Source organism: Ambystoma mexicanum, chromosome 5p (genome assembly GCF_040938575.1).
Source record: "Ambystoma mexicanum isolate Mex_15411 chromosome 5p, UKY_AmexF1_1, whole genome shotgun sequence".
Classification (NCBI taxonomy): domain Eukaryota; kingdom Metazoa; phylum Chordata; class Amphibia; order Caudata; family Ambystomatidae; genus Ambystoma; species Ambystoma mexicanum.
In genome coordinates, this window is record NC_090930.1 from 536,806,877 (window position 1) to 536,833,747 (window position 26,871).

Below are 26,871 nucleotides of genomic sequence, written 5' to 3' on the forward strand. Positions count from 1 at the left end.
AAGTCAGGCAAGGCTGGAGCAAGGGTGTCAATGTGGTCCTTGATGGTTTTGGAAGATTAGGGAAGAACCTGTTTTGATGAGGCTTTCATAGATCGGACTTATCTAGAAACCTTGTCTGGGATGAAGAGAGGAAAGGCAGAGAACAGGGGCGGGGGGGTGGGAGCAGGGTGGCCAGAGGAAGAGGAGTGAGTGGAGAGAGTGGTGTGGAAAGCAGTTGAGGATGAGAGGGTGAACAGGATGTCCTGGGTTTTATAGATGAAATGAGAAGACAGGGCCGTACAGAGGGGACAGGAGAGATAGCAACTGCGGCAGGATTGGCCAGCTCCTTGCAGATTTTAAAGAGTTTGGCCGAGTTGTTAGATGCCGCAGAGACGCAGGCTTTAATGTGAGCTCTCTTCTTAGTGACTATGAATGATTTATCACCACGAGAGAGATGACTCACTTCAGTCCACATTGCAGTCCCAAGGCAAGCAGCTCTATGCACAGGCCCAGAGGATGGCCATCCTATGCCAACCGTGGCTCCACAGCACACTAGAATTGACATTGTTGAGGGGGGATTCTGACTTACAGGCATTCACTCACAGTCAAACAGATGGTAGCTATGCCTCATTGGGTCCACAGCCAAGCACATGCACCAAAGTCTGAACCTGTGGTTACTCTCGTACTGAGCAGGATTACTATTGCACAACACATCATCAGTAGGGTAAAACCAGTCTGTCTGATTACGGTGTAAACCCGGCTCACATTCCCTATTAGGGTGTGGACAAACCAACGCTTGCTGAATATTGCTTCACAATGATAGGAAGACCCAACATTGAAGGATCAATAAAAAACGTCAGTATGAAAGCTTGGCCACAAGCCATTTATCCCTGAGGTAACTTCTTGGACACTGCCTGCTTGAAACCCAAGAAGTCAGAAGGATCGTGAGGCCCCACTTTCATGGGCTGTATTCATACAGAAAATCAAGTTCAAGTGAGCTTTTGCCCTTCTGATCGGCTGGAGATTTCTTTCCTCCCTGATCTCGCCTTGAGACACCTGCGTTAACGTGTGTCAGGTGTACCACCCCAGTCATACTCCTCTCTGCCTCTTCTGTCCTCCCTGATCTCGCCTTGAGACACCTGCGTTAACGTGTGTCAGGTGTACCACCCCAGTCATACTCCTCTCTGCCTCTGTCCCTTGGGTGCTTGCAGCCAGAACTGAGAGTTCCACAGGGGATTCCCCCGACTCACCGGGTAAGGGAAATCATCTGTGGCCTGGGCCTGTAGCCAGTCAATCCTCCTTGCACTCTGAAATGACTGCGAGGGAGCTGCCGTGCTGCTTGGTCTTTGCGCTGCTTGGAGGGGAGAGAAGTAAGGGGCACTTCCAGAGGGGGCATGCTGCAGTCATTGCCTGTCACAACAGCCAAGGATGGCCAAGCAGTCCAACCATAGATGGACCAAGTGCGCCAAACAATCCAGTGGATTGCAGGGAGGCAGACGGACAGGCTGCCCTGCCATTGAGATACAAGTCTTCTGAGTTTCTTCTGTCAGCTAGGCACCCTGCTGGGCCAGAAAAGGACTCGGCCACTCAGAAGAGCGCCCCCAGCAGGCAAAGTTCAGCTGGTACATTATGTGTGGCATTGCCCTTGGACATTTGGTGGATGTGCGATGCCTGGGTGTGTCAGGGAGAACCAAGTGGAGCGCAGAGAGGACCCTTACACACTGTCAACTGTAAGCCAGAAGAAGGCAACTATGCTCACTTGTCGTCGGTGTACCCTGGGTGACAGAAGAGGAGGTCAGGCCAAAAGTATCATGCCACCTATTAGTCACAATAGGAGTACATTCCGGATTGGAGCTCATCCTGACTTCTGGAGCTGGCCAACCTCTGGACCTACTATGAATTCCTAAGGTCAATTATAACATGACTGGGCATGGAGCACAGACAACTGGCATTTAAAAGGGTCGCAATGGCCACAGGTGGTCCATACCCCTGGCCTTCTGGCAAAGACCATACCCTCAGTGCATGGCCCCAGGAGGCAGAACACAGGGGTAAAGGGGTGGGCAATGGGTTCCATGGTAGGGTGGGTAACCACTAAGCGCATGGGAGTATAGCTGGCCCTGGAGAACTCCCTCCCTATAGCATAGCTCTCAAGCTGCCCTGTTCCATGCAGGACACCTCAAGCCAGCAATGATCTGCTTACAGGCAGCACGGCCATGCAAGCGGGTGGCGAGGCCTCAACACATACAGGCATCCATTGCTGAGGTACACGCAGCAATGCAGTTACTCCGAGCCTCAACAAATGCCATGATGACATGTCATGTCTGGCCCGTCATACAGTAGGGTGACAGATCATACAACTGTCCCTCAAAGTCCAATGTACCAACATGTCATCACCAGTCATCACCAGTCATCTGAACCCTTATTCTTCTTTTCATTAAGGTAACACATTGTACGATGGATGGGATGGAGAATAACTCACACCAAACAAGAAAATCAGCTTAGGAAGTTGGCAATAATGTCTGCTGTAATATCAATTATCTAAAACAGGGAGTACAACTGACATCAACGAACGTTGCACAGCACGATTTTAGTGCATTTCATAAAGAATTAAACTTTTATAGCAAAAACTCATATGTGACGTCATACTATGTGGCAAACTAAGAAAACCTACAGGGGATTGTGGTTGGCTCAAGGGGAACATTTAAGTATACTTTCTATATGGGATAGGATTGCGATTGGGTCTCTATTGTCATGTGGGCATCTTGGACTCACGTGATCGGAGACTGTGAATCGACCCATTTTATAGCATTTAATTGCCTCAAATGAAGAACTTGGCTCCCATGATGTTCTCTCTCTGCAACTTAACAAGGGATGCCTTGGCTTCTCACGCTTACTTGATAACCGGTTTTGGCTGCTCTTAGCCTTTGACACCAAGCCAGGCAGTCTCCTTTGGTCCATCTTCGAGCTTCGGCTTATTCTTTTCTGCGACACACACACAGCTATCATTCCTTCTTTCTCCATGGGTTGATCTTAATAAAATTGTGACATTGAATGTTCAGATACTACAAGTACTAAGCACTGCCTTACCTCAGCTGTCTGAAGAACTCTTGATCGTAACAACTAGCAATGAGCTGGTCTTGATCCGGGCCCTGGAAGTGAATGAGAGGAAAGCTGATGAAATGATGAACAAGGAGGTGAAAGAGCAGTTGGAGGGATGGACAAGGACAAAGAAAACACAAGTAAGGTGCACGCAGGAGGAGCATGCGTTAGTGAAAGACGAAGGAGAGGCCCCACTGCCCCCATTGAAGTCATCCCATCACTCAGCGCCAGTAAGGTTGTGAAGGTCTGCCTCGGTCTATCAGGAGAGCAAACCTGTAGTGACTTGCATCCCAATATGAGTGAAATGTAGAACTGAGAAGCAGCTGGATGCTTAGGGCGCCCCCTCCCCAGTGACGCTCTAAGATGAGTCCCTGTACTGGTTCCCATGCTCAAAAGGAGGGCCTGTGAAGATTGAGAGGGGATCAATGTGGTGCCTGGGAGTCTGTGCCACCTGCGAGGCTGGAGAGGGACTCCCTGTTGTTTAGCCAGGGCTGTATGTCAGCACTCCCATCAAGGCGCACTAATGCACTGTACATGTAGCAGTTTTAATCCTTGAAGCAGAGGCAGAGAGAGGGCCCCCTGTGGTCCGGCCTGCACTCCTGTCAATGTAATGGCAGTGGAAACTCACTGTTGGTTGTCGGAACAGGCGCTCTGTTGTTCCTCATCCCAGAGCCTTTCTGATGTTGTCACCATAGCATGCTGGGGGCTTGGTGACAGTGTGGAACGATGTGCCTAACGTTCGCAGTGCATGCTGCGAGGATGCAGAGGAAGCCACCCCCTTGTGCCCTGCAAGACGTAATGACGTCTGAGTGTTCTAATTTGTGTTGAAATCGGGAGGGAAACGGCCCGTTCCTCATCCAGCAGGGGACAGCAACCAACAGACCTGCGAGGGTGTGTTTCAGTGGCTGAGGGACAGTTTCTGTGTGTCGGATGTTTCTTTGACATCGAGTTGTGGTACTCTTAGACTGTTGGTAGTTCAAGTACAAAGGAATTACTTTTCTGCTGCAACAGAAAAGAAATGTCCTTAAAGTATGTTTTGAGCAGTTTTGAGCAGTTCGGTTTTATCAGGGCGGATATTCTCCCTGAACATGAATGCAAGGTGCTGACTGTTTTTGCCTGCGTGTTGATGGCAGGCTGGGTTGCCGCCGTCCAAAGAAATGCTGACATCAATACTGATGAAAACTATGTTGCCTTGGGAAGGGAAGACTTTTTGTCTTAAGGAAATGTTTGCAGACATGTTTATGGCATGTGCTGATTTCGGTAGTGAAGACACCACATGCTCTCTTTTACCCATGTAGTCCCATGTCAGTGCCCCAGGTTTAAGAAATATGAAATTATTTGGTGCAAGCTGAAGTCATTTTGATTATCACATGTTTTGGTGATGCTCGCAGTTGAATGTTGACAGTGGCTCTGAGTGTGAAACATGATGGGTGTGAAACATGATGTGACAGTAGGGACATTCCCTATGTTAGTTGCAGGTGCTACTGTGTTTAAGCGACATTAGAGAGGGTAGTAGAGATTTACGTGAGCATGTTGGCTAGTTAGAATAACATTTAATGCTGAATTGACAGAATAAGGCTTTGAGGATTTTTAGGACTGGACTCTAGAATTATGCAATTTGCAACTTGGACTTTTCCTAGCGTAGACTTTGTGGTCAAAAGGTATTGAGTGTTACTCGCCCCAGTGGGAAAAGCTGTCCCATGTTGGCTGAGTGCTGAGTGTTGTTAAGGCTGTGGCATAACGTGCTCACAGTAAGTAGTTGGTAACATGACTGTAGGATTGGATACTAGTAGTTGCCACTGTGTAGAACTTTGCCTTTGATGGAGGTCTACCTGTGGCAATATTGTGCTGTTACTTTTCATCATCTTGGCAGCACGGTGTGGTATCCCCACGCTCTTGCTGTTGTTTCTTTTGTACATCCAAGTGTTGAGTTTTGGCGCTCAACATGTTCCACCGCCATCTGGAATGTCGTTGTGGTTTTTGCTGGTTGCATCTTTGTCTGGTCAACAAACCTGTATTTCTGAGTGTGGTAGAGACTTACTGCCTTAGGGAACATTGGTGGCATTGACATGGTGTGGTTTTGCCATCCTGTGTTGTGGTTTGTGTTGTGGTCTCTGTCTGATGTGTCTGCAGTTTTGATTGTATGTATTGTGGTCTGTTGATGTTCTGGGATTTTAGTTGACATGACTAGTGTTGGATTCTGGTAGAGTGTTAGTTATGGCCTAGTTGAGTGACTCACCTGCGTGTCAGTGCTGCATGTGAGGCAGTTGTGCTTAGGGGTGGCTGCCCTAAGATTGCTCAGTGGCAGCGAGGGGTAAAAGGTGGTCTGTTATTTCAGAAGGCATGGTGTGGTTGGTTTGATTGTCCTCGGTGGGCAGGGTTGTGCTTAGGGGTGGCAGTTTCAAGATTCATGGGCGGCAGTCATGAATAGAAGGTGATTGGTATTTGGTTTGGTTGTTGATGAACGTTGTTTTGGTTGGCCTAGGTAAGTCATCGGATGGTTAGTTACGACTATTGGTCAGTTTCTGTTCTGTGTTTTTCCATTGTGAGACTGGTTTAGTTGGAGAATGTGTGGTGTGTGTTGGTTTGTTCTTGGTGGTGTGCAGGTTGTGCCTTCATGTTTGATGAAGAGGTGGTGTGTTATGTTGCTGTGTTTTGGTTGTGAAGGGAAGGAAGTGTTTTGACTGGACTTGAGTATGTGAAGACTGGACCTGAGTGTGAGCAGAGTGAATGATGTCAGTGCCTGAGTGATGTCATGTGTGGCATGTTGGGTGAGGTGGAATGTTGCCTAGTGTGAGTGTTCCACCCAAAGCAGTTGGAAACCATCTAGCCTGGGCGGTGGGAGCCAGTGAGCTTCCTCCGTGCTCCTGACTTGTCCTGTCAACTTGTTTACCTAGTTCATGTAACTCAATAAAGTACTAAGCACTACCTTACCACAGCTGCCTGAAGAACTCTTGATCGTAACAGTCCTCCATGCACCCAATGTGGAGGCACAGTGTTAGGTGGAGGGCGTAAGGAATTCACAGCGGAACAGCTATACCAGCAGGTAAGGTTATGCAGTTGCTATACATGTGTTCACTCTGTCAGGGGGAGCTGTAGTCCTATATGGGTACAGTTAATGGCTCCCAGTACCCATGGAAACTGTGCAGTGGCATAGAACTCCTGGCACAATCTCTGCCTTGCCTGCAGTGTGTGTGGTATGTATATGAACCTACACATGCTATTATGCAGCACAATACCGTGTAGGCAACGGGATTGTGTGGGCTGTGATATGCCCCTGATATGGCAGTGGTGTGCTAAAAGGAGCTTGTTGCCAGAACATGTAGGGCTTTTAGCACCTTCTCCAGGGAGTCAGTGCATGGGTGCAGATGGTGGGGGATCCAAGGTCATTCTCCTACTACCTGGCTAGGTCTAGAATAACATGGGGAGGGAGTCTGTACCTTGCATACACCCCCTCTACTTGCATCCAAATAGCACTGTGTGCAGATGGAAAATCGTGGGCCTCCTCATCACCTTCCTCCTCCTCTTTCCATGAATGGTCAGTGCCACTAATGCGGGCCCAACATCCTGGAAGTCCTATGTAAACTGTGGTTGCCTTGTGCTTTTATAGTACAGCTTTCTTTGCGACTTGTAATGCATAGCGGTAAGTACGTGAGATTTGCATCCTCCTTTGGACTCTGGAAAATTGCATGACGAAATCCATAAATAAAGTTGTCTTTGTGCTTGATGGCGTGTGTTTGCTGTTTGCATGGTGCATCCCTCAACAAGCCCATGTTATTCCTCGTTATTTCTCATTTTGCACAAAGAATAAGGAAAATGCATGTTCCGCGCCATATTTATTTCTTTGCGCTGGCCCTTTTCACACTATGCACTGTGTGTCACGCAAAGCGCTCAGCACACTACAAAGTATGTAAGGACCAACGCAAAGTAGTTGCATACCTGTGCAAAGTCCCATCCATGAATCAGCAAATTTGGTTTTGCGTGGCACAAAGTGTACTTTTTCCTTTTGCACCACACAAAACTTGATCTAAATCAGGGCCTAATCTCTGGCATGAAACCCGATAAAAAAGCTCAATTGTTTATTTTAGATAAGAAAGTCAGTGATAGCAACTCTGTAGTTCTGGTTAATTTGGAATACCCAAAGCAAGAGCACTTTTTGCTGGCTTAACAACGTTGGCTCCATTCGATGGATCTTCATTAAATGTTTCCAAAAATAAAGACATAATAGCTGTGGCTTCGCTAGGGGAGGCAAAGTTACAGAGGGACCGCAAAGCTTGCATTTTGACATTTATTTCCGACATACACATATTTACTCTCCCCCACTGCCCAAATCATAGAAAAATATGCACCAAATGTTGCGAGATGCTTGCGTGTGAACTGAGTGTTAGCCTTTTGTGGTTTGGTGCAAATCCACCCAGCAGTTTCTTTTAAATCTGCTCAGTAGCGGCTATGAACCTGATGTCTGCATCTGTGGATGATCCCATGGATCTAATGGATAGTCAGCAGGCCCACAAGCCGGAGTGTAGGCCAGGGCAGCTGGGTGTTAGATCCAGCTGGAACCTGGCTTGGACCAATAGGCACAGCTCACACCCACAGAGTGGTTCCAGAGCTGGGAAAAGCACTGGGATTCATAGAAGTCTTGACCACTCTTACTTCATCCCACAATGAGGGCAAAATGACCTATGAGTCTGGCATTTGTCTAGGTCTAGTGGCCATTTCAGATGGCTTGAGAGGGTCTGGGGTAAAGTGGTACTGGTCATGGCTGCAGGCCATTGCAAGTGATCCACAGTTCAGCAATGGAGGCCATGGCCAGTGGCCCGCGGGCTGGGAATAGGGGCAAAGTGGCCCCTGCCTTGGGTGCAGCCCATAGCCAGTGACCTGGAGCTCTCGTCTGGGGGCCATGCGGCTACTAACTTAGGCAATTTCATTGGCTTTCTGGATCTGGATCCGCAGTCCGTCTTATAAGTGGACATGGACCCTAGAAGAGGCAACCAAATTGGCTACAGAATGAGAGCGAATGTAGTTGACTGCCACAGTAAACATTTTTAGGGGGATGCCATTGTGACATGCAGACATTGGGCCTCATTTGGACCCAGGCATTAAGGGGTTAACGGCACCGTAAAAGGTGTCGCGCCGTTAAACCCTTAACGCCTTACTACAAGGTCCCTTTGCAGGACCCGACCTTAACGGCTGGTCTAGACCATCCGTTAAAGTAGGGGCCTGCAAAGGGACTCTCGAGGTAAGTACGGTACCGTACTTACTGCCTTCCCTATTCCCATTATGCCCTATGGGGCAAAAATGGGAATGGGGAAGGGCCATGGCGGCATGGGGAATTACCTCCCTGCCAACCTTGGAATGGGGTGGTATTTCCCCATTCCACCATGACGGACTCCGGCATCGAGCATGGTGCTAATAGCACCATGGTTTTCCGCCGGAGTCCTAATGAGGGCCATTTAGTGCAGCAGCATGCCCCTGCTGTCAGTTACACATCGTTGTCTGTTGCCAATACAACTCCTATGATTGTCAAATATTTTTCTCTGTTCCAATTTTTTTTTTAGATTTTCTTCACTCCGCTATTCAGTCATGGATGCTTACTCTATCTTAATCCTTCTAAAACTGAAACAAATTATTTCCCCATTTCCTCTCCTTCTAGTCCTCTCTTCTTTCTTGTCTCCTTTTGTAAATGCCATCTTGTAACCTTGGTGTCCTCTTTGACCGCTTTCTTTCCTTTTTACTTCCTATTTCTTGTGCTTCTCACACTGAATTTATAATGAGTAAAACATTTGTAGTCTGAAATGCAGTGACTTTTTGGTTGATCTAAGAAATATTCTAATATTGAACACATGTCACTGTTTTTAATTCATTGCTATGCCTGTAATCAACTTTTAGACAAGTAGTTATCTTCAGAAGGATTGTCAAACGCCTATTTAACACTATCTGGCCATTTCCAAACCTGGGCATGTGATCTTGGTAGAGCCAACCTAAGTGGGATATTTTCGATCATCACCAGTGACGTATTTTACTGATACAGAAGAATCATCCGCTTAGTTACATGGTCGCATCTACCAGAAGTTAGGATTGACACCTATGTGACCTGTGACTTGTTTCATGGAAGCAAATTCTATGGTTCCACAACAACTAGAATTGAACTATGCCCTAGTTTTTTTTTTTTTTTTTTTTAAGCGTCTGGCAGTTGAGAGAAATCACTGCCATGTCCCTGTTACTGTCCTTGGGCCAGGAGGATAGTTCAGGGGCAACGTGTTTGTTTTGGAAGCACGGCAGGACAGAGCAACACAGTTTTGAATCCCACTGGTCTCTGGAATTAATCACCTTATAAAAGATTAATTCATTCATTCCAATGCCGACCTCAATAGTATTCTGAGGAGAAATTCAGTCTTGCAAAAATGTTCCCATTAGAATTTCCCAAAAAGCACATTATTTCAGTCATTTTTATTGGGCCCGCAAAGCACGTGTATGAGCAGTCGCCTCCCTGCTGTTTGGATTCACTTTCACAGATGGTGTAATTTTAACATTGATACCCAGGCGGACCCGGATATCGCTGTGTTTAAAGGGGGAACTCCAGGGAAAAAGCACTCCGGTCAACCCTGGTTGTAACTTCAAAAACAGACAATACAAAAACTGCAGAGGGACACGTGGAAAGGAACACATGAAAAAGCAAAACTAGAGGGAGGAGTAAGTATTCAAGTGGCCCTCTCTGATAGTAAAAAATATCATACATTGTATTCAAAAATATTACATCATAGTTTAAAACCACATCACATATTAAGAGACCACATTGCAAGTGATGATCCAGAATTATAATCAATTCCTTTCACTCATGTGGTGTTTAAAGACAGTCAACCTGACTAACAACATACAACCAAATAATTCATAACGATTAAGATTAATCACAACAGTACATTACATAAAACATCACAATTTCATAATGTATACTCAAAAAACCTGTAAAGAAATACCACAAATTCATAGAGCATTGTCATTATAGCTCGAAGTAACCCGGTTATCACACCACTGTAAATACCTCCTGCCATGTCCCTTCGCCGCAGACGTCATTAACATGGACTCCTCTGCTGTCCACCTGCTTTTTGCAGGAGCAAATACAATGCAAATTTTCCGCCCGCACCAAAAGCACATGCAGGGAGCCCTGTGTGTCAGAATACACAGAGTGATTGGAGTGAAAGGTCTTTTAATTCTAATCCGTGCCCCCACTCCATGTTGGAAAGGAAGCAAAATGAAATTGTTCATAAAAAGCATGCGTAAAATATGCATGCTTTTTACAAACCATTTACATTGGCAGCCTGCAGTAGGATACACCGGCATGTGTAACGCCATGGCTTCGCTGGTGGTGTTGTTCAATGCACAAATCCTTAACGGTACAATATTCGGATGTGCTGTCTCACTAATGTGATGTTTCTATGGCATTTGCTCCTTGACACATTTCTCTGATTGGAATGGATGTACCACAGATCTCTCTGATTGTCCATTTTCTCCTGACACAATATTTCTAGTCAATGTTCTTTAAAGAACAGAAACAGAGTAAGAGAGAGTAGTTGCTATTGTACAAACAATTCATATGACAATATTAAGCATTCTTCATTGATTTATTTTGGGGGATGTCTTTATTTTGTTTTCAATGATGCCATTGAGTCCTTCAAAATAACACCACCAGGGAATCTGCATCCAGGTTCTGGAGTTCAATTCCTTGGAGAAGACACTGAATTGTCCTAAAGAATCAAACACAATCATGTCTGAAACATTGAACACAATGCGCTATACAAAATGTGGTTTTAAGAAACATTTCACCTTAGTCTGCAGCTAGAATCTTGAGGGCAGCACAATTCGTTCGGCTGTATTCAACACTTTAAAAAGTCACCAACAAAAGTACCTCAAGTGCACATCCTTATGTCACTAGAATTATGAGGCCTGCATGTTGCCAATTCCAAAAGCTGGAGAAAGAAATTCCCAAATCCTAAGATCTGACTTCCGATCTGCTAATTGCACGAATGAGCCGGCTAGCTCTCCATTGGCGAACTGCCCAAATCCACACTTCTTCTATAGGGGCAATGCTATGTAGACATGCTACAGGCTGCATCCAAGAATTCTAACCATGCAATCCTTCTGATATACCGTCTATATGGGCCCTCTTTAGAGAGACGTTTGTAGCATATTATGGTCTCTTCAAACAATGAGGATTTCATTTGGCAACTATTAGATCTTTGGCAAATTCATTAAAGGTGGATTGAGTGGGTGAATTTTGCACCTACAAATCCCCACATTCTGTAAAATAAAAATGTTAACCCCACCCTTTTCAGTACTGATTGAATGGAATAATAGCTATCAGGTAACGCTAAGAAATGCTCTGGCACGCATTTAAATCTTAAACAATGTATAACATTTATATTTAACCCTTTCAGTTCCCTTAAGACTCGTTGGCAAAATGCTTTCTTTGCCCCTGCACTCTGGACTGGTGGTGGTGCGCGAACTCAAAAGGTTGAGAGATCTCAGTAAAATAATTCAATGAGTGTAAATTGTAACTGTATGTATCCATAGTTTCCTCTTTTAGGATACCATTGTTCAACTTACTGATTTAGATTGCAATTGGGCACCTGGCTATTTTCAATATGTGCACTGTGCAGGCTCAGATGCATTCATGTTGTGTTTGCACGTTCACGAAGTCAGCAGGAATAGATAAAAAATGACTCTGCATGCGAGGTTGTCTTAGTGTATAGCATACCCTTTCCTGGACTACGTAAATGTGTGTTTCTGAATCCAATCTTCCAGTCACACGGATGCGGGTATTCAGCCTCAGTGTCTTTTTCTTTGCCTTTTATCAGGTGTCAGTGCTAGATATTGTCAATGCATGTATGGCCATTTGACCCTCTGCAGCAGCAAACACTGTTCGAGTTTACCAGTGCTAATTTCTTCACACACCTTACGCTTCTGGATGTGCATTTTAATGCAGACATCTAATACTAAAGGAAAGCATGCACTGTCACCTAAAACATGCTATAGTTGCACCTCTGATTGAAAGCATGTAACTAATATGAACATAAAGGCCACTTAAAAGCAATCAAGAAATGCCTTTCTAACCAAAATCAAAGAAGACAATGTGATAGAGCAGAGGGAGCATGGTAGGCCTCTTGGTTTCTGGAAATCAAGGCCTGGTGCTTCCTCTTCTGTATTTCTGAAAGCTAGTCCCATGCAAACTATTTAAAAAGCGGTGTGAGGGTCATTGCACATTTGCAAGTGTGATTCATGGCAGTCAGCGAGCCTTCACACATTTTAGCTGCTTTAATATTCATGGGTTTTTTTCGGAGGTTTGTAGAGGATCAGTTTTCATGCAGCACGTTTGGAGAAAGGGGGTAGCAAGTGGGGCTAAATGAGGGGTCTGGCAAGAGGTATGATATTTGTATGAAAATGTCTTGATAACATAGCACATCACAATGTGCACGAGATTAGTGGACCAGCTGCAGAGATCTGTGTGTAACCAGCAGGCCACCCTTTCCTCTCTGGGTGGGGAAATAGCATGCTTTTATCCTTCCCTAGTAATTCCAGTAAGGTCTGACACAGAGTTAATCATGTGTATTATATTAGGATGATTTTCCCTGATAATAAAAGAATCCTGTTGAATAATTTTCTTTCAGAAGCTGAGATAGGAGCTAACGGGCTGTCATTGCAAAGTCACATTAATTCCAGAGTGAAAGGAAAGTTGTTACTGTTTTCCAAAATACATAAAACTGCAAGATTTTCCAAATCTGTTGGGCCAATTGAGATAACTGAGGTACACCCATACCCCCCCACTCGAGCATTTACGAGACTGAAATATCTATATTCTATATCATTATTGTGGCGTCAGGAACATTTTCTCATGCCGTTTTAATTTAATGTTTCTGTTTCTATAGCAAAACAACGCAACATAAATCAGAACCCAAAATATACATGTTATGATGTCAGTTAGTTGTATCTCAGCCCACAGTTACAATGACCCCAAGCTAGACTGTGCTCTTGGAGAGAGAAATGACACCCAGCTATTCCACTGAAGCAAACTGAGGCCGATAAACTGCAACGTGTTTTAAGAGCAATGCAGATCATGACCAGGAAAGAGTGAGAGACTTGTAGATACTGCTAACCTGTTTGGGGTTTCGTTTAGTTTGTTTATTTGCATAGTGCAACTGAATCCCTGGTGTAACTGGGCGCTAAGTCTTTGGGATCAGCAATGGTTACAGAAGGTTGCACATACAGAGGCAGGCGAGTATAATAAAGTACAGAGAATGGTGAAAGGGACCAGGTTACAGAGTGGTCTGAAAAAGGGGCACATTAGATTGTGGCGGGACCGGGTTACAGGTTGGTCCGCCACAATTGTGGCATACATTTAAACAAGGATACAGATGTCAGAGTTGCGTACATAGCTGCATAAATAAGATGATGGTACAAATGAATATAGTTAAGTGCGGTTGACAGACTATTGTTGGGTTATGAGTAGTTCCTTGACTTTGGCTCTGAACAACCAAAATGATGTGTCAGCTCTAATTGTCATAGGTAGTGCATTCCAGCATTTTGCTGCTAGTACAGGAAAACGTGCTCCCCGGCCATTTTCAGGTTGAACTTCAGGATATTTAGTTGGTGTAGGTAAGGGGATCTGGTTGGTCTGGTAGAGTTCTGTCTCATAAATCTGTCTGAAAGGTATCGTGGGGCTGTCAAATATAGGCATTTGTGTGTAATGACCAGTGCACGTAATTTAATTTTCTCACGGATGGGGAGCCAGTGAGATTACTTTCTGAAAGTGGAGATGTGTGCCTTGCGGGGAAGATTGAGAGCACTTTGGAGTACCTGTAGTCTGTTCAAGTTGTGGTTCGTGGAACCAAGGAAAATTGTATTGCAACAGTCCAATTTGGACAATATGAGGGATCTAGCCAATGTGAGGCAGCTGTTGGTGGATAGAAAAGGTTTACAGGCATTTATAAGTTTATTGGTGTAGGCTGTAGATGAGATGGTGGCGTTGATTTGCTTTTTGAGAGAGAGTGTGGAGTCAAGATACACCCCCAGTGTTTTGACTTCTTTTGACACTTTTATGATGTTGCCATCCATGGTGAAGGATTGGTATCTGCGGTCAAGTTTGTTGAGACGGGGCTGTGAGCCTACAATAAGCAGTTCCGTCTTGTCATTGTTTAAGAAGAGACTATGGGTAGCCATCCATGCTTGGATATCAAGGTAGATCTGATTCAGCTTTGCAACATCCTCATCATAGCTCCCCGGGAGAGCGACGAGGACCTGGGTGTCGTCGCATAGTTTGTATATGTGATGCCCAGGTCATCAAGGCGGTCAAAGAGGACCTTAGTGAAGACATTGTAAAGCGTGGGGCAGATACAGGATCCTTGGGGGACTCCACATCGGATTGGGACCGGGTCAGCCTCAGCGCCGCCAGATGGGGCGAAGACCCTGGTTGTTCTGTCCGATAGGAAGGACCGAATCCAATTGGTGGCATCCTGGGAGAATGAAGCACACGGGGAAAGGTGTTAGGTGACAATTTGGTGGTCAACTAGGTCGAAGGCTGCGGACAAATCCAACAAGAGCAGGGTGGCCAAATTGCCCTTGTCTTTAGCTTCATCCATTTGGATTTTTAGATCCAAGAGGGCTGTTTCTGTCCCATGCCTGGGTGTAAAGTCAGATTTTCGCAGTCCTAGAAAGTTGTTGTCTTCCAAATGTCGTTGTATTTAGAGGTATGCTACTCTTTCTAGTATTTTTAGGAGAAAGGGGACCGTTGTGATGGGCCTGTAATTCGTGAGTGTGTTAGGGTCTAAGTTGGGTTTTTTGAGCAGAGGTAGGACCCAGGCCTCTTTAAGGTTGTTCGTGACTACCACGTTTTTGAATGAGGCATTGATCAAAGAGGTGATAAAGGGAGCTAAGTCTCTGGCCCCATCCTTAATGACTGGGGCAGGACATAGGTCACCTAGACAATTAGATGGTTTTAGGCTAGCAATTATGTTTATTACTTCAACCTCTGTGACTGGTGAGAAGGGAAAGGGGGGCAGTCGGGATGAGGAGAGCTCCGTGAATGGCTGACATGGTCTTTGGCCATGAGACTAGCTTTTTTGGATTCTATTTTCACTTGCAGGAGAGCTATTTTATTTGAGAACGCTTGTTGGATGTTGTTGCACCAAGTTTTGTCCTTGATGCAGTCATCGGTGGGGGACACTGGTGATTCCAATTCTCTTAGGATGGAAAAAAGCTCTTTCGTGCCAGATTTGGCATTGTGTATTCTTGTATTGAAGATCTCTTATTTGGCATTCGTAATAGGAGCTTTATATGTGGCTGCTGTCAGTGAGAATTTTTCCTTGGTGGTGATAGAAGGGGCTTTTCTCCAGCTCGATTCAGCTGTTCGCTTGACGTTATGAAGTGCCTTAAGTTCTGCCGAGAACCATTTGTTCACTTGAGCAGTGGGTTTAGTCTTTCTTAATTTAAGTGGTGCTATTTGGTTCAGGGCTTGTTCCAATGTGGTGTTGTAGAGGTCAACGAGGCAAGTGGGATTTTTGTTGGTGGAGTTAAGAATTTCATAGGTGATTGGCTTTATTAGAGGTCTCAGATTTTCAATGGTAATATTGCGTTTGTTGCTGGCTAGAGTTTGCGGTGCATTGGTGGAAAGTTTGCTTTTTTGTGTGCCTTTGGGTATGGTAAAGGTAATAAGATGGTGGTCTGACCAGGCGCATGGTGTGATGTCTGTCAAAGAGATGTCACAGTTAACTTCAGCAAGTCAGTCCAATGTTCTGCCTTTAACATGTGTGGATTTCTTGATGTGTTGTATCAGGCCTAGTTGTGTGATAGTGGCATTAATCAGGGAGGCATTAGCATCATTAGGGTCCTGCTGGCCGAGGTTGAAGTCGCCCAGTAGAGTGATTTGGGAGCCTGGTTTTGTATTGGCTGTCAATATATGGGAGATGTCCTCCTCAAAGGAAATGATAGCTCCTGGAGGTCTGTATATAAGGTGAAAGAGTATGGTTCGGTAGCTAGATAGTGGGAGTTTGAAGGATAGCAGTTCGGCAGAAGATATGTCTATGTTGGTGACTTCTCTGATATTTAAGTTAGATTAAGCAATAACGGCTACTCCACCCCCTATCCCGGATGGTTTGCATGTTCTGATGATAGAATAGTTCTCTGGGACAGCAATTGAGAGTGATGGTCCGGCAGCGGGGTGTAGCCAGGTTTCAGTTACTGTGAGGAAGTCCAACTTGTTGGATGTGATCACGTCAGCAATGTCAGGAGAGTGGGCAACTAAAGAGCGTGTGTTGATGAGGGCACCTTTGAGTGTGGTGGCGGCAATGGCTGCTGAGTGATCAAGCAGGCAAGTACATGGTGTATCAGGGCTGAGGTTGTTAGGTTTGTCCGTGTAGGATGATGGTATAGTACAGTGTGGTTATTTGATGTCCCCTAATTGTGATGAAGGGGTTCTGGTGAGTATATGCTTAGAATCAGAAAAATGATTTGCCTGAAGGATCTGCAGCTTAACATGAAAGGGGCCCCTAGGGGTCCCTCGTGCTATGGAAACAAGGCAATGACCATACACAAAAAGATGCGCCAGACACAAGGTATCAAATTCCCAATGCTAGGGTTTATTGCAAGCAAAAGATAGTATCAATTGGCCAATTCTGATCTCACACCCCGTGACGTGAGTTTCCTAGACCTCGAGGGACGCAAGAGAGCGAATTACGTACATCAGTTAAATATATACAAAATGCATATCATACAATCAGCAAAGTCATGTTCCACACCCCTCTTTACTAAGTTCCTTTGAACTCAGGATGACGATGGACATATCCGACGAGTATGACGATTATCATGCTTTCGATGTCTATTCTAGTAACAATGTGCAATTTAGAAAGTGCGGAGGCATCTTTTAGAACACGGTTCTGTTCTAGGAAGCAAGCTGTACATGGGGGAAGAGCCACATTCCAAGCTTTGCTATCTATGAGGTACTATTTGTGTCCTGGGAGCCGACACGTTCTAAAGGGTTTTGCGAAGGGGGGCCGTAAGAAAACCATAATTCAAGCCTTTAACTGTATTATTCTAACATATTCTACCATCGTACGAGACTGGCTGGCAGCTGTGAAGTGATTAAATGCCCTGCAGCTTCCTCCCAAGGCTACAGAGAGGGAGCGTGGGCATTCCTCTCTGGGCTACCCATGAGGAGTTTCAGCAAACTCTTCAGTCCCGCGACCTTGTCCTTTCATATTCAGACAACAATGTTAACAGTTTAGCAGAGTAAGCAGAATCCGCAAGAATTGCAAGCTGCAAAGCAGTTTTTAGACAGAAAGCAATGAGCAATGGTTAACAAGCAAAATGGCGATTCTTGCTACATTTAAAATGGCCACTCGTCGGTCAAGCATAGCAGTTCATATTTCTTCAATTCGGTGCATAAGACGGTTGGCCCACGGCCATGAAGTTACGTCTATCATTCAAATGAAGGGTATTCATTTTTCCAGATTGACAAACCCTCCTTTTGGCCGTGTGCCAAACGTCTTATTTCTTCATTGTATCCTCCTCTTCTGAGGAGGAGTCTGGGGTATCTACATCTGAATCATCTCCATCATTAATGTCTATCGCCATGAATTGTTTTACTATTTTTGTTTCCTCAGTGTCTCTGTTATTCCGGCCATGCGTTTGTTTTCCTCTCAACACCATGTGCATACATCCCTTAGTACATCCATCAGTTATTTCAGTGCATATTATTGGTAAGCATTGCATGCAACAGCAGCATGTTATGAATATCCTGAGTACCATCATTAGTATCGAAATTAACTTCCATCCCCAAGACCGCAATAATCCCCATAACCAGGATTCTATCCCCCAACCCCCTGCTTCAGTAGAGAGTGTGTAACTTATGACATGTAATTTCCGGATCGCTTTAAATATCGTAGGGGAGTAGTCATCTATATACACACAGCATGCAGTTTTTACGAGCTTGCAAACTCCCCCAAGATCAACTAATATTATATCGAGGGCCATCCTGTTTTGAAGTGCCATCAGTCTTATTCCTTTTTCTTCTAACGTCATATTCAATAAAATATCCGTTGTGGAATCTATTGTTTTTTGTAATATTCCAGACAGTTTTCTTATATTGTAAGAGTTTTCTATTTGGGACAAGAATGGTATAAATGATTTGGCTATATCCACTGCTATCATTCCATCCTCACTACTCCTTTGAGTTCTACCTTTTGTTCGTCTGGCTACTTCTGCTGCTCCAAGAGGAACACTCCTGGAAACAGTAGACCTAGGTAGCATGTACCTCCCCAGTTTCTAGGTAACCATGGATATGCTTTTTCTCCACATATAAAATAAACAGGGTCTCCTACGTACACGGGTTCTATTTCATGTTTTAAAACCACTGTGTTCAGGCAGTTGCTAAACGTTCCTACTTTATAGGAACCCTTTTTCTGTAGACATAGGGGAGCAGTTTTGGGGCTGTGATCCACTGTATAGGCAGGGGGCACAGCATCTTTGTTCCATTCATCCCTCATCCAAAATGTCATTACTGATGCTCTTTCTGCTGGCGGGGTTGGTCTATTCTGCCTATGTAATCTATCTAGTCTTGTTATTTTTCGTGTATTCTTTCTCATGGGTTCTAGTGCAAACACGCAAGCTTTTTGGAATATGGAACAACCCACAGGTCTCATGATTACTTCCTCAAATTCATTCATATTGGTCTCATCTAGCTGACCCGTATTACTCTTGTTCCATTTCCCAAAGAACATTGCACTTAACGTTACTTCACAGGAATAAATCAATGGCAACGGTTGTGCATACCAGCCTATCCCTTTCCCACCGTGCTGTGGTAAATGGGCGCAAACCCAGCAATCTTTTTTCTTTAACACCGCATTGGTCATGTTCATGATGAGCGACACTGTATTGTTGCCGTATCCTTCTCTATGTCTCTCTTCCATTGGGGGCAAAGTACCAGTGATTACATGAACCGGGCTTTCAGTAGCTGCTTTTAGCAAAAGTGTTTCTAATGGGAGTACATACTCCAGGAACCATAGTATAATAGCTGTTATTGTTGGTACTATCATATTTAAGAAACATAGGACCAATGTCCAAATCAGTACCTTATTCCTTTTACCATGCTTTTTCCCTAAATTTACAGTCTCTAAATCTATAATTTTTTTAGCAGGGGTGCAGGAGGAGGCTGAAACCGGTCTTGACTTGTTCTTCCTCGTCCTTCTTCTTGCTGGCGAAGTTCGTCGTGAATGTCTCTCGTTCTTGATGCCAGAAAAGTTCAATGAAAAATGTCACAGTTCAATTCTGGCAGCCTTTTCACAGCCTGGATCATTTATCCACTCCCGAGAAAGATTAGTTGTTCTTTTTCCCACTGCTCAGACGATTTCTGAACAGTTCTTTATTGATAGAGTACTATGTGCATCCAGCTTGTCCCGCTCTGGCTTAGGACACATGTACTCTATCAGCCTTAGTACTTATGTGCATCCAGCTTGTCCTGCTCTGGCTCCTGACACATGTACTTTTATAAGCGCACAGAGGAGCCGTGAGTCTTGAATTGTCCGACTTGCACAATTCTCACACTTCTCTCCTCTACGCCCCTGGTTCCTACTCCGTCCGTGAGTAGAACCAAAGGCCAAAAAGAAAAGCACCAAAGATCTGTGGATCACTTTGCCTGTCGAGGCCACAGATTATATCGATTCACTCCTGCTATTGTATGATCCGTGAATAGTGCCGTTGTATTTCCAGTATCAGGCTCAGTCTCAGCCTGTGGCACAATCATGGGCATCGATGAGCGTCGCCGCAATGATGTAGTTTCTTTCTCTGGCTTTGGTGCATTTGCGAGAACTGGTGGGCGCCAAAGGGGTACACGCGTTGTTTCTGCTCGTGTTTGCAATGCAGGGTTTGTGTCGTTCGGCAGTGATGTTATTTCCGCTAAGCAACGTTGAGGTACTTTTCGCCCTTCCCCCCTTACTGGCAGCCTCCTCAGACTCTGTTTCGAGTTTCACTTCTCGCTTGGGCTTTGTTTCAACTTTCATTTCTCGCTCAGGCTGATGCTGTGGCACTGGACTGGCAACAGGTTCTTTCGTTTCCGAGACCGTTTCCTTTCTCTGGTCATCGGAAGTTGTCAGCAGTCCTGGGAATCTTTTGGCATGTATCGCATGGATCCATGCCTTCCGTCCGTCCACTCGGATGGCCGTCTGTGTTGCCAAAAGTATTTGATAGGGGCCGCGCCACCTTGGTGCTAATGCGTCTTCCGTTCAAAGTTTTTTATTAACACCCAGCTCCCAGGCTCCAGTGAGTGCCCTGGTCCTATATATCGCATCGGCAACGCCTCCTGCACCTGCTGATGAATCAAACGAAACTTTTGTATTAAAAGTCCACAGTAAGTGCTTAACATAGGATGCTCGACCTCACATAATCTTTTGGGCTGCGGGGCGCACCATACATTTGCTGGTCTCCCCATTATAATCTCATAGGGGGAGAGCCCAGTCTTCGCCTGCACAGACGTGCGCATACACAACAGCGCTAGGTTGGTACTGATCCACTGCCGACAATAAGAGGCCATGCCTATTACAGCTTTCACTCCTTTTTGAGTTTTTGGAATAGGCATACTAGAAATACTTTCTATGCGTTCTGGTGTTAATCTTCTCCCTTCTTTCGAAAGTAGGTATCCCAAATAAGACACCTCCTTTTGATTATACTGGAATTTCTTCAAACTTGCCTTATGACCATGGGTCGCTAAATGTGTCAAGAGTAATACAGTACTTTCTTTGCAGATCTCTTGCGTGTCAGCAGCTAATAATAAGTCATCTATGTACTGCAAGAGTACGCAACCTTCGGGTAGTTCTAGCTTGTCTAGCTGTTCTTTTAGCTCTCTGCTGTAAATGCTCGGGCTTTCTGTATATCCTTGTGGAATGCGTGTGAATGTGAATGATCGACCCCCTAGAGTGAACATGAACAGATATCTACTGCTTTTATCCACTGGGATGCTAAAGAATGCGTTCTTCAAATCGACTACACTAAAGTATTCTGCAGTGGCCGGTGTCATTGTCAGTATTGTTGTGACATCTGGGACCAAAGGGAATTGTGGGTCTACCACTTTGTTTAATGTGCGCAGATCAATTATGAAACGATAGGGTACTTCATTGCCTCCTTTCTTGTAAACTGGAAGAATCGGGCTGTTGCACGTGCTACATGCAACTTCCTCAACCACCCCCAATCTAACCAGGTCAGCAACAATGCTTTTCAATCCCTTCTCACCTTCAACAGAAATTTTATACTGGGGAATTCGTGGTAGTGTTACACCTTCTTTCAGAGTTATTTTTGCTGGCTCTATTTTCAAGCATCCTACATCATTATCATGCATTGCCCACAGACAGGTTGGTACTCTACTTAGCTCTTCTGGTAACTCTTTTGACATAAATACCGTCACCGGTGCATCGTGAGGCCACATCGTGAGGAATGTGTATGGCTGCCCCCAATTTTCTCAACAAATTCAATCCTAGCAAGTTCTCTCCACAATTTTCTGTCAAAAGAAATGGACACTGTTCCGTAAATGGTCCTATTGTAATTGGGACAGCTTCGGACATGGGGTTAATTACTGGTGTACCTACGAACCCTACAGAAACATTCTTCTGCCCCGACAGTGGTATCTCCGGAACCAAGTGGTGGTCTATCAAGCACTTCTGTGCCCCTGTATCTGCAAGGAAACGGTGCTCCTTATTCCCGACTCTCATTTCTACGTAGGGTCCTCTCTGATTCACGGGAATAGACACTGGTTCCGACCCCTGTCGTGGGCTGTTCTATCGCGAAAATAACACATCGTCCGATGTGTAGTCACCGTTACTGCTATAATACGTGTTTGGTTGTGTATCAAAAATATTCCCATTTCCCCCTTGATGTCCTCCACTCTGATCATTTCTCTGTTGGCCCTGCCCGCCCTGATTTTGGTTCAAAACACTTTGGTTCAATGTCTGGTTCTGTTGTGCTTGGTTTTGGCCATATGATTGGGTTTGAGTACCTCCATTGGTATATCCCTGTTGCTGCTGCATGTTACTTCTGCTTGGGCCGTTCGACCCCTTATGTCCTCTATGAGGCCTTCTCTGACCAAACCCACCTCTATTCTGTAGGTGCGGGCATTGCGCTCGCCAGTGTCCTTCCTCCTTACAGTACGCACATTGATTTAATCCCAATGACACCCCATGCATATTATTCAAATTTCCCCGCCCTTGTGCATTACCTCTACCTCTATTGTAAACAATGACCTGCTGCAGTAACACCCCTACTATCATTTGCATCGCTTCCTTTCTCATCTCCAATGGGTACCCATTACATATCTCACTTACTTCTTTTACTGATGTTCTTTTGTTCGACATCCATCGCATTGTTTCCCCTACCCATACCTGCAATCTTTGTTTATCGCCTATCTGTCCCGGTACCGGCAAATGCTTTGTACCACCTGGAAAAACTCTCGGCCATGATTTTTTCATATTCAACATTGACGCCTCCTTCCTACCTTTCTTAATAAACTCTCTACTATACTCAGGTGTTGCAAACATTTCAGCATATCTGTCTTCCATTTCATTTTTTACTTCAATCAGTCTGTGCACATGTTTTCCTACATCCTCATCTCTTTGCTCACTGCGTGCTAACTTATTCAAATCTAACAACCGCTGTGGCGGTAAATTCCCAAGTATCTTTTTCCATTCTCCCACCAGAATTTCCCCCATGCATTCCAACACTACCTGTCTCTCATCTCTTCTTCGGTACCCATACAATGAGGCCAATGCTGCCGTCTCACCCTTTCCTTCTATGTACATTACTGCCTCTTGCCGTAATTCAATCTTTCTCTCTTTGCTGATTGCGCTTCGAGTTACCTGTCCAAATCCTGTTCCTTCAGCCCCGCCTCTCGCCTCCCCAGTCTCAATTTCGACTTCGGGAGGGGCGGATGGTGCTGAATCTGTCTCTAGAGCGGGTGGTGCGGCTGGGACAAGTAACACAGGTGACATCTGTGAAGCGCCTTGCTGGGTGCTGGGAAATTGTGTGTCTGCGGTCTGCGCTTGTGGGAGTGCTCGTGCTGTGGGCAGGGCTTGGGTTAACGCTTGCGTGAGGGGAAGTGCTCGGGCTGCGGCAGGGTGTATGAGAGCTATTGGTTGGGCCCGCGCAGTCACTGCTGGCGTGTTTGGTTTCGATTCTGGTTTCGGGCCTCAACCCTTGTTAGTTAACAAATGTTCCATTAATTCATCTGCTATGTGTAGTTCCCGCTGCGGGTATATTCTGTCTATGTTCATCTGGTCCCGTCTCCCTTCCCGTCTTAGACTCTCAGTCCACTCCTCCTCTTCCTTCTCTTCTGCTATCTCAAGCTTCGTTTTGTGCCTACACGCATGCTTCTCTCTACTCCTCAGTCGGAGCATCACTTCCCTCCTCCAATCTTTGACGGTCTCAAAAGCTGCAGGTCGCGCTTTCTTTCTAATCAGCACCCTCTCTAGGTTATCTATCCTCCCCAGCTCAAAACTACCATTAATCGGCCACTGATGGTCGGTTTGCTTTCTAGTTTGCCTATGCCAAATTTCACAAAATATTATCGTACCCACACCATATTTCGCATACATATCATAAGCCGGCGTTCGCCCAGGCAGTGCTCTTTGGCCATATTCCAAGGACTGTCTACCTTGGAAAGCCCCGCTAAAGTGGACAGTACTCCAGGCATGTTTCTTTAACCTTCCCCTTTGGTTAGCCACTTTTACCTGGACATTTGAGTTTGCAAAATCAACACTCTACCAAAAATCAGGTTTCTCTTTGAATCGGGGAATGACTCACCTGATAAAACAAGTCGCCTGTTCTAACGCAACCTCTCCCCACGTCGTGTCTGCGCTTCTCTGGCTTCTGCCTCGCCTCGGGACCCTCGTCTCCTTTTCCCTCTGGCCCGGTACGTCGATCAGGAATCAGATGTGTGCAGATCTGCGGAAGGAATCTCTCCTCTCTTCTACAGGGTGCCCCGTACGCTTCTTGATCCCGGCTCGACCGTCCCGTCCTCGCCGTTCTTCCGCCTTAACTCCGTTACAACGTATACGATGGGGCAAGTGGGGGAGGGTCCCTATTCGGGCGCCATCTTGAAAGGGGCCCCTAGGGGTCCCTCGTGCTATGGAAACAACGCAATGACCATACACGAAAAGATGCGCCAGACACGAGGTTTCAAATTCCCAATGCTAGGGTTTATTGCAAGCAAAAGATCAATTGGCCAATTCTGATCTCACGCCCCGCGACGTGAGTTTCCTAGACCTCGAGGGATGCAAGAGAGCGAATTACGTACATCAGTTACATATATAAAAAATGCATATCATACAATCAGCAAAGTCATGTTCAACACCCCTCTTTACTAAGTTCCTTTGAACTCAGGATGACGATGGACATATCCGACGAGTATGACGATTATCATGCTTTCAATGTCTATTCTAGTAACAATGTGCAATTTAGAAAGTGCGGAGGCATCTTTTAGAACACGGTGGTTCTGTTTTAGGAAGCATGCTGTACACGGTGGAAGAGCCTCATTCCAAGCTTTGCTATCAAAGAGGTACTATTCGTGTCCTGGGAGCCGACACGTTCTAAAGGGTTTTGCGAAGGGAGGCCATAAGAAAAGCATAATTCAAGCCTTTAACTGTATTATTCTAACATATTCTACCATCGTACGAGACTGGCTGGCAGCTGTGAAGTGATTAAATGCCCTGCAGCTTCCTCCCAAGGCTACAGAGAGGGAGCGTGGGCATTCCTCTCTGGGCTACTCATGAGGAGTTTCAGCAAACTCTTCAGTCCCACGACCTTGTCCTTTCATATTCAGACAACAATGTTAACAGTTGAGCAGAGTAAGCAGAATCTGCAAGAATTGCAAGCTGCAAAGCAGTTTTTAGACAGAAAGCAATGAGCAATGTTTAACAAGCAAAATGGCGATTTTTGCTACATTTAAAATGGCCGCTCGTCGGTCAAGCATAGCAGTTTATATTTCTATAATTCGGTGCATAAGACGGTTGGCCCACAGCCATCAAGTTACGTCTATCATTCAAATGAAGGGTATTCATTTTTCCAGATTGACAAACAGGCACCCTTATATTTGTAACAGGAATATGCTTAGAGCAGAAGTGGGAGCTTAGTCGAGCATTTCTTTTGTGCAAGGGACATGCAATGTCAAGATTCAAGATGTTAGGTGTATTCGAGTGGGAGCCTAGTTTTGCATTTCTCAGATGTGTAGGGCATGGTATAAGAGGTGTCGGTGGGGTGGCAAATTTGGCAATCCATTCTGCTGGTGATAGAGCTGGTTGAGGGGGTGGGGGGGTAGTTCCTGTAGGTAAAGTAGGCAATGTTTTGTACCAAGTGTTGGGATGGAGGTTGGATGGTGTTATGTTGTGGAATAGTGGTAGGATAGAGGCCATAGTGAGTGTCACATGTCTTAGAGATGCCATGCTGGAGTGGATAGCTATATAGGGCCTGCATAGTAATAGGCTAGTAACGAGGGGCTAATCTGAGTAGTGTACTCTGTAGGTAGCAATGGGCTAGTTTGATATCTAGAACCCAGTTGTGATAATAGGCTAGATCAAGATATGCGCATAGTCTGAGGTGATAGGCTAGTTCAGGTAGGCACACAATCTATAGTAATAGGCTAGTTCAGGTAAGCACACAATCTATAGTAATAGATTGCACTCACCAGAAACTCATGTGAACTGACCCCAAAGATTGAGTGTGACTACCCAAAGGAAAACTGACATTTCATATGAAGGTTCTAAATAAACACACTCTCTGTATTTATGGGGAACTGTGTCTGCTGCACTGGAACCCAAAGTATTGATGACGCACAGAGGAGCCGTACATTTCAACATATGCTGCTCCACTCCCTACAAATCATAGAACTGCATAACCAAATGTGCCAAGGCCCAAGTGTCTGACATTTTATTACCAGCAAGAGAACCCAGCCTGTGCTACCAAAATATTCATTGTTGAAAGTATAACATTAAATTAATAATCCTGGTATTTCCCAGAATGATGGCATGTTTTCAAATGTTATACAAAGAACAAAATGTACTTATGTATTCATTGTATTTAAACACATTCTCTCTTGTAACAGTGTATTCTCTACTTCAATGACTGCCTGATTTAAATATAGTACAGACCAGTTTACATAGTCATACAACAAAACAATGGTATTTTATTTTGGTTTTGCACATACTTCTTTGTTCAGCCTTCCATTGAACGGAGTAAAAGTGGAATTCATGTGAACTTAACTTCCCCTCAGAGCCATCAGCCCCCACCTTTGTCAGATGTTCTGAAACAAATCTTTGAACATGAATGATAAAAACAGACTAATAAATAGGCCTCGTACCGTGGGCGTAAAGATTACCATCTGGGCTGAACAGGTGCTCACGTTTATGGCCGGCTTCAATTGGAATTCCTTAACTAGTTGTCATCTCTTGACCCTGTACTTCTGCACATCCTGCCATCTTGTTGGAGATGTTTAAATAACAATGCCATTAAGACCTATTTAAATGTCCCATCCATCATTGTCAGAAACCACCTACAAAGGCTTGTTTAGCTGTGCAGAAACATTGAGGTCCCCAAGTGGAAGTACAAGAGATGTCAGTTATGTGGATTTTTCATGTCAATTTAAATAGGCATCTATATGTTTCCATTGACACCAAATGAATAATGGACTAATGCTCACAATTCTCAATTCTAACAGTTGCAAACATGGTGCTGGGTGCATTTCAAAGCATAAAGCCTCTTCTTTAATTCGGC